This window comes from Dipodomys merriami, unplaced genomic scaffold (assembly GCF_024711535.1).
Source record: "Dipodomys merriami isolate MVZ:Mamm:240054 unplaced genomic scaffold, mDipMer1.0.p SCAF_2, whole genome shotgun sequence".
Lineage (NCBI taxonomy): Eukaryota > Metazoa > Chordata > Mammalia > Rodentia > Heteromyidae > Dipodomys > Dipodomys merriami.
Genome location: NW_027203381.1, coordinates 11051054 through 11066179, shown reverse-complemented (window position 1 = coordinate 11066179; position 15126 = coordinate 11051054).

Here is a 15126-nt window from a genome sequence, read left to right as displayed (position 1 = left end):
TTGGTGCCTGGCGTGGGTAATGACTTTTGTCCAGGGGCTCATGTTTCTTGGGAATTTATCTGCAGAACTTTTCTTTGAGGCCTGGGTTTAACATAATTTGTTCATCCAGCACAATGTCTATTTGTTTCTGCCAGCTGAATGGAAACACTCTGAACGTAGGATCCTTCTAAAGCAAATACTGATTTCTATGTATAGGTCATAGAAGTAGTTTGAGGTGAGGCTGGTGATGTGGGTGTTTTGTCCTTCAAGGCCTCCATACAGTCTGTCATTCTTTCAGTGTCTAGGTGAGGGCCTAATCCTTGCACTAGTTCCTAGGGCTGCTATAGTAAAGTACCATAAACGGTGCAGCTTAAACAGGACGGTTCGGAAAGGTAAGGGGATCAAGAGGGCGGTTGGGCTGGCGGTTTAGTACTGGATGGGAGAGGATCTGTTCCCGGTCTCCCTCCCGCTGCTGGAAGTGGTTGGTGATCTTTGGCATTCTTGGGTGGAGGAGGAGCACCCTGCTGCCTGTCTTCATGTTCCCATGCTGTCTTCCTGCTCACTGCACATCTATATCTAATTGTTCTCCTTTTGCAAAGGACACCAGTCAGGGGGCACTATAGAATCCCACTTCAACTCATTACATCTGCCAGGACCTAGAGTCACCTCTCAGGTCCCTTTCTGAAGCACTAGGGGCTGGAACTCCAACACATGAATTTGAGGGAGACGTTCCAGCCCATAACAGCCCTGCTTTTCATTAGGATTGTTTCCAGTCTCCATGTGCATAGTTTATTAACAGGAAGGTTTCAGGTGACCAGGGATAAATGCCAACTGGAATTCCTTCTGGCCTCTCTGATTCTGCCATTTCTCACCTACATAGTAACCTTAGCTTCTCACCAAGTCACCCATGCTCCTAAAAGGTGTTTAAACCATTTTATTCATCACCTCAAGGTTCACAAAAGGAATGCTTTCTTATGAATATTTAAACTAAATGATTCCTGGAATGGAGAAGCTCTGGGTGTAACATGAATGCAAAGCACCTATATAGCTTTCTCCTGGAAAAAAATAAGAATTCCAAGTGTCCAACATTTTAAAATAAACCTCCCCAAATATTCTTCAACTTGAATGAGCACAAAGTATGAAAGCTGTGAAAAGTAAACAAATATAATCCTGGAAGGAATTTTATGCCTAGAAAAATGAAAATATTTAGCAGTACTCTACATATCCTCAAAGAAACAACTGCCCCATTAACAAGTGGGCTAAAGACTTAAAGAGAGACTTCTCTCAACAAGAACTAAGAATGGCCAATAGACACATGAAGAAATGCTCAACTTCTCTATCCATGAAAGAAACGCAAATCAAAACAACATTGAGATTCCACCTCACCCCAGTTAGAATGGCTATAATCAAGAAATCTAATAACAGCAGATGCTGGAGGGGATGTGGCCAAAAGGGAACCTTACTGCATTGTTGGTGGGAGTGTAAACTTGTTCAACCACTCTGGAAAGTAGTATGGCGGTTCCTCAAAAGACTACACTTAGGGGCTGGGAAGGTGGCTCAGTGGTAGAGCGCTTGCCTTGCATGCCTGAGGCCCTGGGTTCGATTCCTCAGCACCACATAAGCAAAAAGAAAAAAGCCGAAGTGGCGCTGTGGCTCAAGTGGTAGAGCGCGAGCCTTGAGCTGAAGAGCTGAGGGACAGCTCCCAGGCCCAGAGTTCAGGCCCCACGACCGGATCCCTCTCCCCCCCAAAAAAAACTACACATAAAGCTTCCCTATGACCCAGCAATCCCACTTTTGAGCATTTACCCCAATGATCACAAACAAGGCCATACTAAAGCTACCAGCACAACTATGTTTACTGCAGTATTATTCACCATAGCTAAGATATGGAACCAACCCAGATGCCCTTCAGTAGATGAATGGATCAATAAAATGTGGTATCTATATCTATACACACAATGGAATTCTATGCTTCCACCAGAAAGAATGACACTGCCCCATTTGTTAGGAAATGGAAAAAATCATATTAAGCCAGACCCAAAGAAACACAGGTCCCATGGTTTCCCTCATTTGCAATAATTAGTATACGTCTAGGATAATTTTATCAGATGAGCAGAAAAGGCTCAAAAGCTATGTACATATGACCATATAAGATGATGCTAAGTAAAATGAACCCCAAGATAGGGACACAAGAGGTCTCTCCTTGCTATTGTTGTTTTAAAGATAGTATATAATTTTTTTGTTTCCTTTGTATGTTCTTCCCCCTATGGTATATCCCCTGTTGTCACTGTACTTGTTTTTGGCAACCTGCATCTTGTATATACATTCGTCTAATTTGGGGAGAGGAAGGGAAATAACAAAATGCTGAAACAAGGACACAGGATGACCCACTGCAACAATGATACCCACAAGACAGTATATTGGAAATGAACTTTACAACTTTGGGTGCGGGGGGGTGGGGAGGGAAGAGATAGTGTGAGAACAAAAAGGGAAGGAGTAACAATGCTCGACAAGAAATGTACTCATTGCCTTACTCATGTAACTGTGACCCTTCTGTGTAGCATCTTTACAATAAAATAAGATTTTAAAATATCCACCAAAAAGAGAAAATATTTAGCAGTACTCTGCATAGTGCTTTAAATGGTAAATTGCCAATATAAATTGTGAATTATTCAAATTATTTAAATTATTCAAATTAATTTTCTTTGCTTTATTTATTGTGCCAGTCCAGAAGCTTAAACCTAGGACTTGGCTACTGTCTCTGAGCTTCTTTTTAGCTCAGAGCTAGCACCTTACCACTTGAGCCACAGCTCCACTTCTGGCTTTTTGATAATTTATTGGCAATATGAGTCTCATGGACTTTTCTGCTTGAGCCAGCTTCAAATCATGATTCCCAGATCTCAGCCTCCTGAATAGCTAGGATTCCAGGCATGAATCACTGGAGCCTGGCTCTGATACATTTTTTAATGTGTTAGGCAATCCAATAATGTTTCATCCTTTCTGCAGACCGTAGGACTATAGAATAAAATCTCTACTCACAAATTACATCTAACCACAATGGTAGATCTATGTACCATAGTAAATGTAGTACAATAGATTGAGTTTTGGAGCTCTTCTAATTGGGTTTTAGGAATTTGCTACTCTTTACTTGTAGGGCATTGGCCTGCTGAGGGTTTATCAGATTCAATTAGACTTGGTTGCAAGTTACTGAAACTCCAGATGTCAACAATTCCAGTGGTCAGAAGAGATGGCCCCTTCTATTTCCTCTCACATGCAAGGCTGGGAGAAGGCAGCCAGTGATTGGTGGAATTGTTCCATGGTGATTAGGGGCTCTGCCTTTTCTTTCTTCTTTATCATCCTTAATGGGCCAATGCATGGTATAAAGGTTTTGCTTCTGTTCTCAACACAACATAAACTCCAGCAGCAAGGAGGAAGTCTTCCTTTAAGGACATTCTAGAAGCTTCACATGGCATTTTGCTTACAGCCGTTGATTGGTTCCTAGTTGCATGACCATCTCTCGGTGCAAGGGTGGCTGGAAAAAGTTGTCTTTATTTTGGATGGCCGTGAGTGCAGCTAAAATTAAGGGAGAGAGTTGGATAATTTGCAGATTCTGTCTCAGAGATTTAGCTTTCAGAGCTTTCAGCCACGTGGACATCGTTTCTCTAAGTCCTCCCCAATTCTCTCTTTTTTTAAAAAAAATTTTATTGTGAAAATACCATACAGAGGGGTTACAATTACATGAGCAAGGTAATGAGTACATTTCTTATCAAGCATTGTTGCCTCCTCCTTTGTTTCCCCTTCCCATCCCTTCCCATCCCCCCCCAACCTCCGCCCCACACACCAAAGTTGTAAATTTCATTTTCGACATAACGTCTTGTACATCTCATTGTTGCAATGAGTCTACCTGTATCCCTATTTAAACAATTGGTTTTTTCCCTTCCCCAATTCTCTTGTCTGCAGTGTTCATGCGTGTTCACCCAAATTGTTTCATAGAGATGTTTGCTTTCTGTTTACATAGAGGAAGGAGAGGCGGGGTGATGTATGTGTCATTCATTATTCATTATTCAAGCCAGTCACAGATCTGTTCTGGTAGTCCCAGACTCAGCCACTATTGGTCTGATTACCCATTGTTTCAGGACTGGCTTGGTGGAAATTTGTTATAAGAAGCCATTGCTCCTGGCAGGTGATCTTGTCTGAGATTGGGCTCTTCTTTCCTTGGGTAATTTCCCATTGTGAAGATGTTGAGACAGGGAGTGGGAAGAAAGGGAGAGAGAAGGGAGGAAAGGAGGGGAGAGGGGAAAGGAGAAACTCAGAGATTCCTCACAGGCGACAGATACACACTGAGGGCTGAATTCCAACCTTCTACTCTGTTTTCAGTTACCTCACATGTTCAAGTAGGGCATGAACGCTTATCAGCAAAAGTAGCTTTGGAATACCTGGTAACAGTATTATTCTATCCAACTCACTTTGGAGACTGGGAACTGCAACATCATCCCTGTTAATGACCTGAAAGAGCACACTGTTGTGTGGTTTTTCCCAGTCAGAATGTGGAAGGAAAACCCTCATGGCTGAGTTGCAGATATAGTCAGGAACTTGGCCTGGATTCCAGCCAGCATCAAGGGTGTCCTAGGCAACTGAGACAGGCTTGCTCAATGTCTGTCTTTGTGCCATAAGGCCCCCAAGAAACAATGTGGAGCCTTGAACACATCCCTGTGCTGGAGCAGCAGCTCTCCATCCTTGAGCCTGTCCATTCTGGAAGGATCTGTGAGGCATATACTCACCATTATATCATTCAAATAGATGATACCTCACAAATATCCGGTGGAAGTTAGCCCATACACAAGAGGTTCTAAAGACTGCTCAGTTGTGAGTTCTACAGCCATATTAACAATGTCTCAGAGCTGTGAGCACAGGCACAGGAAGCCATTACCCACATACAGCTTAAGTTGCAATAACCAGTAATTCCAACAGAAATCTAAGCACTTTACTCAACAGGGACATTACAGCTCATGTAAGTGAAAAGGACCAGGGTAGGCCTCACTCGGGCTTGTTCCACATGTTTAGATCATGTGGTTTGGTTTATTTCTTGGCTCTGCTTTCCTGTGTGTTGTCTTCACTCTCACGCAGGATGAATTACTGCCACAAAAGGTAGCTCTTTGGAGTCCTTAATAGTATTTAAAGTATAAGAGAGCACTGGGATTTAAAAAAAGTTTGAGAACTGCCAAGATATGTATTCAGTGATGGATTGTGGTAGCTTACCTTTCTTTCTTTCATTCCTTGGATACTTCTATGTTTGGGGTACAGACGGGCAGTAGGAATCATGTCTGATATGCTGTGTGTCCAGCTGTGCAGTGCAAGTGAGCTGTACTCCGACCCTATCAAAGAGGTCTCCCGAAGGAAAGACAGGTTTTGTTACCTTCAGAATTATTATGCAGCCCACAAGAACAGAGATAACCTTACTGCATATTAGGTATTATGTTTGTTCATAAAAATCAAAATTTCTAACTCATTCCCATGAGATGTAACTCACTTAGTTGTCCCATGGGACAAATGGAAAGTCTTTAGAATCTTCCCCAACAGATCCAAAGGGAAGGGAAAGAGGCAGTCATAAATCCATCTTGCTGCGCAGATGGGCCTTGAGGCAAATTCCACATGAAGGTTTTTAGCCTGTTGAGGCTTGGAAAATTCTTTTCACTAGAGCCCAAACCTACTGCTAGTGCTTCTTTGCCTGGGGCAGGGAGTTGGGAAATGACTGTGACAAATTCCCAAATAAATAGATCAACCTCCTAGAGATTTTTAGAGGCACAGGGTTGTCTAGAAATAGCAGCGAAGAGCAGATAATTCAGCTTCTTCCACAAATATGGGGTCCATGATGTAAGGAAGGAAAAAAAAACAGATTGCAAAATAGAGACATGGGGTTTTATTTAACCCAATGGAAATGGTTTCTGATTTTTTTGATTCCCCCAAATTGGGTGTGTTCTAGAAAGAGAGATGGTTCAGAAATTTCCTAATGGGTATCAGCAGCCCAGGGTGTGGACCCTATCTTAGGAGACTGCTTCCTTTTGATAACTAGCACATGTTTTTTGTTTTAAAAATAAATGCATGCAAAATTGAAAGGCTTTTCATTTTCAAACATGTATAAATACACAGGGAATACTATAATTTTCTTGGTTTGTTTATATGACTGTCACAAAATCATATGAAACAGGAAGCTTGTAAATAACAGGCTTTTTTTTTCAAGTTCTGGAGGTTGGCTGGACATTCAAGTTCAAGGTGCTGGCAAATGTGGTGTCTGGTTAGGACTCATTTTCTAGTTCCGGTGATGGGGAGCCTCTCGGGAATCTGTTTTTTAAATGCCTTAATTGGGGCTGGGAAGGTGGCTTAGTGGTAGAGTACTTGCCTAGAAGGCATGAAGCCCTGGGTTTGATTCCTCAGTACCACATAAACAGAAAGAGCCAGAAGTGACGCTGTGACTCAAGTGGTAGGGTGCTAGCCTTGAGCAAAAAGAAGCTCAGGGACAGTGCCTAGACCCTGAGTTCAAGCCCATAAAGTGCATTTATTCCATTTGAGAGGACTTTCTCCTCAGGAACAAATGACTTCTCAAAGGCCTCACCTCTTAATGACATCATCTTGTCAGGCAGGATGAAATAAATATACGAATTTGTAGGGGTAAACATATCTTCAGACAGACCAAAGCTATGACGAACATCTAGCCAGCTTTCAAAATCATCAGCACATATACAACATTGCTTTGTCTACACTTCCACCCATTTTTCACCCTATAAGACTTAGGGGATCCTATGACAGGCACTCTACTATTTCAAGTAATTATTTAAAAAGATTTTAGAGCCCATAAAATGACAATAAAGTGTCTGAATGGTCTCACAGACTGACCTCCACACGCCCACACATCAGAATTGAATAAACCTGGTCAACAGCAACAAAACAGATTATTTTGTGTTTTTTCCATCCCATCATTTCCATCCAACTTCCCCCAAATGAGTCACCTTAATCAGGAATAATTACGGAGCTATTTGGACAGCCCCGATGCCAACAGCACAATTGAATTACTATGCTGAGCTCACAGCATTGTGTATCTTTGTTGAAATTCACAAATGCGCGTGCTTCTCCCTCTCATTCGGAGACCAAATAGCCTCAAGATTTGGCTTGCCATGACCATCTTCACTTTGCCCCCAGCTTGTGAAGAAAATCTTTGCCACGTCTGGATTTCTGCACATGCATTCCCTGAGGTCACATCAGCCGTGAAATGTCATAATGGTAAGAGCAGAGTGGCATTTCTGCCGCAGAGGACGGAGCTCTGCTGGATGCCCTAATACACAAGGGGGGCCACATTGCAACGAGAAAAGGAACAGGCTCCACTTTTCAGATTTACAGCTCCCTGGGCACTTCCTTTGGACTGTGATTGGATCCATGCAAACTTCAGAGGAAAAAAAAACTATCTCCATGTATAAATAAAAATAACTGAAGTAAAAACTAAATGATTATAGATGAACCCCAAACTACTACGTATATACTCGTCTGTTTCTGACTTATTAAAAAGTCGAGTCAGGGACAGACTTAAAAAAAATCTTGATGCCTCCCTCCATTTCCTTTTCGGTTGTGCTCTTGTCGTGAAATCTTGCCCAAATTCTGACGTTCTCTTACAGTTGGGATTCTTAAATCAAGTCTCGCTCATCTGAAAGGCTTGTAACGTAAAGCGTGTTTTTTCCCAACTCCATAGGCCTGGCTATTTATAAAAGAAGCAAGAGTCTGGATCGGAGGCTCCCCTGGCTTCATCGAAGCTTCTAGAGGACGGCTGTGGAGAAAGCCAAGGACCTGCTTTCTGTGGCTTCAGAAGGAGGGAGGTCCTCTCTCCGCTGCAGGGATCCCACTCTCCCGTCGTCTGTGTCCCTTCGCACAGGCAGGTCCCTTGGTACACAGCTCGGGGCATCTTCCAGCCACAGACAGGAAGTCGCTCTCGCAGGCCTCTAACTTCACGGGAGCAGGTGTTAGTCTCTACATGCAAGGATACCCCTGCTCTCCAGACACACATGCCAAGCAACCTCTTCTACACTGGAAAGGAGAGGAAACCCAGCGGGGCTATTCCTCTGTCATCCTCCTCAGAACATTCTTGCCAGGCCTACAAGAGAGTTGTGAGGGAGAGTTCTGAGTTGTGCAGTGTGGATTCCACCCAGCCAGCAAAGGAACCTCTCTCTCCCATTCTCACAAGCTCCACAAATGGTAAGGAATGATAGCCAGGCGCTCTTTCTCACGTGGGATTTAGGCATGGCAGCCTCCTCCTCTAGGGCTTGTGGGGTCTCTCTTGTCATGGAGAACTCTGTGTTCTCTGTGGCTGTCTGCACTTCCTCTTCTGGGTTTGAACAAGCCCCCGATGCCCGCCATGCTCCTTTAGAATGTGCATCTTGCGCAGCAGTGGAACTCACCAGACACCATGTTAAAAAATGCTGTCTGTACATGGGGAGGGGAGGGAAAAATGGGGAGAGCATGAGGGAAGGGGTGACACTGTCCAAAAAGAAATGGGCTCTTTACCTCACTTATGTGGCTGCAACACCCTCCGTCTATCACCTGTATCATAAAAAATACTTACCAAAAATGCTCTCAAGTTTGGATCTACAACACAATTTAGGTTCAGTAAAGCAATTCTGTTTCCTGGGCATGTCTTGAAGGCTGCGAACCCCACATGTAAATTCATACGTAGAGCAGAAGAGGGAGTAGGAGCAGTACCCAGACTGCAGTGAAGATGCTGCTGATCCCGTACACTCAGCGGGGCTGCCTCAACACAGAGATCCCGTTCTATTCTTGCTGTAAGAGTGCCTGTGTGATTTGGAAAACTCATACCTGGGGGCTAATTTCATTTATTTGGAACACCTAGATCAAGTCCGATCAACCCAAAGGCTTTCCACCCACCCCCCAGGAATATTTTTAGACTGTCTTCAGTAACACTTTTGCTGTTGGCATTGGATCTCAGACCCCATCATCAATACGGGTACAAAAAGCGTTGGAAGAAAAATACATTTTGCCTGATGTCTTGAAAAGCTGTTTTGAAAGCTCTCTTTGAAATGTTTTCCGGCTGTTATTTCCTTTCTGAATAATCTGAGCCTAATTCAATTTGTGGACCTTGCTTTTTTTCTAGATTTTTTTTCCCAAAAGGCAAATGTTCCACAGATGGTTCTTTATAGTCTCTCTCTATCTTTGTCTCTGTCTCTGTCTCTCTCTGGTTCAGCTGGTTTTGGCTGAGACTTTTACTGACTTGTAAATAGATGAGCCTGTCAATACCAGGGGAACTATTTCATGGTGCTTCCATTACATACCATAGTGTCAGTCTATCAGGCTGTTGGGTAATCTCTGACAGTATTGGGGAAGGCAAGTCTCCTGGATGAGTCAGAGCTGGCCCAGTATACTACCATGTTACTATGAGGGAGGCAGAGCCAAGAACCGCCCATGGATTGCGGTAAAGAAACCAACAGAATTTGCCTTTGGAAGCTATCCCATGCTTATGCATCACGACAACTATAAAGCGATCTGGGTCCACACATGCAACTTCCCTTCTGGCTTAATCATTTTCTTCCTCGGCTCTCATTCCCAGTGTGGTTGGCAGTAATGTTACAGATGAGACAGGATAAACAGGATGGAGAAGTGGGAATTCAAAACACCAATTGTCAGCTGGCCAGAAACAGAAAAGAATCAAGAGTCCCTGAGTCATGTTGGGACAGGGAGAAACCACTGCAAAACAGGTACAGATGGTAAATGCATGTTGACGAGGTGGGTGGGGTACGTGAACTCCCACTTCTCCGGTTCCAACGCTAGAAGCCAGCCTCCAACATAAAGAAGAGGATGCAGACTGCGGAAGGAACCCATAGAGAGAGCAAGTTTCATATTTGTTACCCTCCATTTTTCTTCCAGAAGCTTCCTTCTCCCTTCAGATATTTTCTTTCCCCCATTGGCTGGCTATCAGCTTGATTCTTGCTAAAATGTTCCTGGAGACGTTTCATTTGGTATTATTTTAGGATGTGCTCTTTTCGAAGGAGACTACAGTTGGCCCAGCTCCAGCCCTACCCACTCTGAGGATGTTCAAGACCCTTCTGTAAGAAGACGTAGGGAGGGTAGTAACAGATGCTTCTAATGCCAGCGCTTGGGAGGCAGAGGCAGGAGAATGTAAGTTCCAGACCAGAGTGAGCCATGTAGTGAGACAGTTTTGCGTGTGTGCCAGTGCTCAGGCTTGCAGTCAGGGGCTCATGCTCTCATTTGGCTGTTTTGCTCAAGTCTGGTGCTTAACCACTTGAGCCACATCTCCATTTCTGGCTTTTTAATGATTAATTGGAGGTCAGACTTACACAGACTTTTCTTTCTGGGCAGGCTTTGAACTATGATCCTCAGATGCCAGCCTCTTAAACAGCTAAGATTATAGGCACAAGTCACCAGCCCTGGACCTGAAACTCTGTCTTAAAAAAACAAAAAGGTTAGCTGGGCACCAGTGGCTCATGCTTCTAACCCTAGCTACTCAGGAGGCTGAGGTCTGAGGATCATGGTTCAAAGCCAGTCTGGGCAGGAAACTCTGTGAGACTCTTATCTCCAATAAGCCACCAGAAAACTGGAAGTGGTGCTGTGGCTTAAGTGGCAGAGTGCTTGCCTTGAGCTGAAGAGCTGAGGGACAGTGCCCAGGTCCTGCATTCAATCCCCATAACTGACAAAAAAAAAAGTTTGGGAGGGATGGGGGGGATAATGAAAGGGGGTAATATTAAGAAGTGTCGCACTTACAAACTGACAAGTTGAATGGTAACCCCTTTGTACAACTATTTAAATAGATACAAGTTTAAAAATAAAATAGTTTGTAGAATTTGCATTTAACCTATATACATCCACTGCCACACTTTAAATCTCTAGGCCACGTATAGTTCTTATTACAATGGAAATGCTAGATGAATCATTGTTACACTGATTGGAGAATGATAAGTTTAAAAAGTATGATGTGTTCAGTACTAATGTAGTGTTGTTGTTTTTCCCCAAATACTTTGATGTGCCATTGGTCTAACCTATCTAACCTATGTCTGTGGACATGGAAAAGAGGACTAACAATACTTAAAAAAAATTGGCAAATACTCTGCACTGAATAATCAGGATGCAAGAGCCATATGTGAATTCTTGGCTCCCGTCGGAGTGTTTAGATAATTTCCTCTTGTCTTGCTCCATCCAAAGTGTAGACTACAGGGTCCTGTGGCTGAGATGAGAGTCAGTGCTACTTGCAGATCGGCTCAGAGAACAGCAGCACAGACATTCCTGGGAACTTGCTAGAAGGCAAACCTCAAACCCCTTGAATCAGAACCTTCATCCTCATAAAAAAATCAGATGAATCAGGTGCACAATCAAGTCTGAGAAATACTGATTGGACCAAGTGATTTTCAAACTACTAGCAATAAGTCATAAAATGTATTTAGTGGTTGTGATGAGAACTGTTTTGCTTTCACTAAATTTATTGATTTGCTAAGAAAATGTATCCACAACAGCAACAACAAGGACAAGTAAAATGATTATTCATTCATAAAGCTCCCGACTCTTGAGATAAGCTCCTTGTAAGCAGACAACATAGTTCCATCCTCATTTATACTAGCAATTTATTACTTCTTATCACCTTGGATCATGTTTTCTGGATTACCATGTGATTAGGATGAAGTATTGACAAGTTTTCTCTCCTTTGGTGACCAGGATTTTAAAGAAAGAATTGTATAGATGAAACATGAGAGTATGACCTGAATATGGGCAAATATTGTAAAATGTCTGTTTCAATTATGTGTGTAAGCATTTACTCATTGTGTATTTTCCCAGTGGGTCATGGTAAAAAAATGTTTGAAATCTGCTGATGCTATGATTGGCTGGTTACTCCCCAAAGCACTCTGTGCCCTACCCACTAATCAAGTTAACCTATGAGACCAATGCCTGTAGCCACCCAAACCACAGCATGCCTCACTATGCTACTTATGGTGTTAGACAGCTTTGTAAGAAATACATGAAAATGAATGACTATGTAATAAGCTCTTTTTTCTACTTCTTGCTTCTAGAAAAGAATTCTCAAAAATAGCATGCTTTAGTTTATTAGAAAAGGAGTTAATCTATTATATTTCCCTTTTCTAGTCTTGACTCTTGGTTTTCTCTGAGCCATACCTAACACTAACTGTATTAGCTTTGTTGTTTTTTTCATTTTCCTTTTCACTAAAGAGAAGATTGTCTTAATAGTCTCTCAGTACCTTTGCCAGTTACCTTACAACAGAGGGCCAAAAGGTCATCCATCTATTGTAGATTAGAACACTGGACAGAGGCAAATAGCCCTGTGTTGAGACAATCTTTGTGTGCACTACAGAGATCTAGTCTGTAATTATATAGTGGGGAGAGAAGGGGAGGCCATGTATCTGTGCTACATTGGACTCATGAATTGAATCAATACAGTGAGTTAGTGTTTGTTCTGAAGCTCTGGGATATTATTTTACCTCTTAGTAATAAAGGTACCTACCTTATAGAGTTGTGTGAAGTCTTTATGCTAATAAAATCCAATGTATTATAACATTTACACCCAACTCTTAGGGTACATGGGGAACTGCAGCAGATACCAGGCAGAGAGAAACAAAGTTTCTCCTCCCAAGGCCTGTTCTAGCAAGGAAGCAGATGAACCAGTATCAAGTTCTTAGAAAGGTAAACAATCCATAAACAAGTACATTGCTTCAACAGTCTCTTGATGGATTTCCTCAATCTCAGTTGGGCTTCAGAAACCCTCCTTGGGTCCATGAGAAGCTACAAAGCTTCCCCCAGGACAGTAAATGCTTTCCTCTGCTGCACCAAGGCATTTCCCAGCCCTCTTTTGACCACCTCCTCTGTCCAGCCACACACATCCCATGGATATTCCTTGAACAGAGAAAGTAGGTCTATCTCAAGATGCTGCTAAAAATGTGTGTGGAGTATTCTCGCCCCAAATATCTACATGGCTCACCTCTCCCTCATTTCTCTGTTCAGGTGGCATGTTTGCTCCTGAGGCCTTTGACAAGACCCCTACCATTAATGCAGATTCTCTACCCTTCAGCACTCTATTCTGATACCCTCATTCCCCTCCCCTCCCCCCCCCCCCCCCCGCCAGGGTGCTCTTTTCTATATCCGTATGCAGGGTGATGGTTAATTTTCTGTATCCACAAGATTAAGACACAGCGCCAAGTTAGTGCATCATTATCCTTGGTATTTCAGTGAATGGACTTATTTGATGGAATTAATATTTAAATGAATTGACTTAGGGCAAATCAGATTATTCTCCATAATGTGTTTGTGAGGAAGGGGCTCAGTAATCAAAGGCCTTAATTACCTCTTCCAAGCAAGAAGAAATTCTGCCAGGACACTTAGCTTTGGACTTGAAATTTTCCTTGACAGATTTGGGATGTCAGCCTCTGGAGTTGTATGAGACAATTCCTGAAATCTTAATCCCAGTAGCTCTCTCTCCATATTGTTTCTTGGGTGACACCGACTGATAGATGTGTGTGTTTGTCTTCCTAGAGCAGATGTAAGGCCCCCAAGAATAGGAATAGCATTATTTACTTAGCTAATCATGTCCTCTAGAAGATTTTGTTGAATGAAGTGAACAAATAAGAATTTCAAAGTGGAAAAATGCAATTAGAGAAAGTGATGGGAATTAATGGCTGGGAAGAAAGTTTCCTATTTACTGTATTGAATAGTGTCCCTCCAATTTATGTCTTCTTGAAACCTCCAAGTGTATCTTTATTTGGGACCAGATCTCTGCAGAATCTACTTAAATTGAGATGAGGTCATCCTAGGTTAGGATGCCTTTAAGAGAAGAGAAACCAAGTCAGTCACTGGTGGCTCACACCTGTAATCCTAGCCTGGGCAGGAAAGTCTGCGAGACTCTTATCTCCAATTAACCACCAAAAAAGCTAGAAGTGGAGCTGTGGCTCAAGGGGTAGAGCACTAGACTTGAGCAAAAAAGCTCAGGGGTAGTGCCCAGGCTTCTGAATTCAAGTCCCAGGAACAGCTCAAGAAAAGAAAAAGAAAAGGAGAAACATCAGACCTAGAAGACTCAGAATGCTGTTACACCATGCGAATAGAGACACAGGCATGATGGAAGAACAGCATATGACAAGGGAGACAAATAGCACCAAGCAGTGGGAGGCCAGCAGACACTGGACAGCGGCATGGAATGACACCTTCCTGATCTCCAGGGGATGCTGATTCTGCTGGAAACCTTGCTTTCAGGTTTCTGGCCTCCAGAACTCCGTGAGCAAGTGGACCACATGTTCTGAGACATCCAGTCTTGGGCACTGTTATAGTCTTGGAAACAGCCCGACCCCTTAACCACTTCCCTGAGCTGTAGACCTTGAAGAGCTGTTGTCCCCTTGTAGACCATCCAGGCTCAAGGCGCTTCCCACTGGACCATCTTCATGCAGCCTTGCACCCAGACATGTATGAGGCTCATGACTGGGAAAAGCTGCACATGGAACTGAGGTAGGGAGCTTCAACCTTCTAGGTTGCCAGAGCATAGCATGCTTTTTAAACCTTCAGTGTCTTGGTTAAGAGAACATACCAGGCTTCAGATTATGCTGGAAATCAAGGCAGGAGCGTGTGACATTCCCCCAATAGGATAGCGGGGTGGGGGAAGGCATTCACCCAGCCTTTTAATTAAGGTCTGACAGTATTCACACAAAGATTTCCATTGTCCACTGCTTCACACAGAACATCCATGAAGCCTCTCTCTGCCAGAGGCCATGAGGTCTTGTGTACCCTGTGTGAGCTGTGTGTGACTGTGGGAAGGAGCCCAGGATGGGCCCTTATTGGCTCTCCAGTACCCAGAACATTCCCTTAGGGTGCTAATCAGAGTCTATAACTGCATATTTATGTGATTAAATTATTTTGTCTGGAAGGATACTTATCTGTTCAACCAAAAGTCCCCATGGGAGCAATAGAATTATTACATGTTATTCCACATTGTGTGTGTAGCTCATAACACAATATCCAGCTCCCAACAGGCACTTAACAAGTATTTACTAAAGGAAAGGGAGATGTGTAAATATATAGGTTATTTCAGGATACTAATGGCACACTGAGATGGTGAAAATCTCCTAGGAGCAGTCTCTCCGT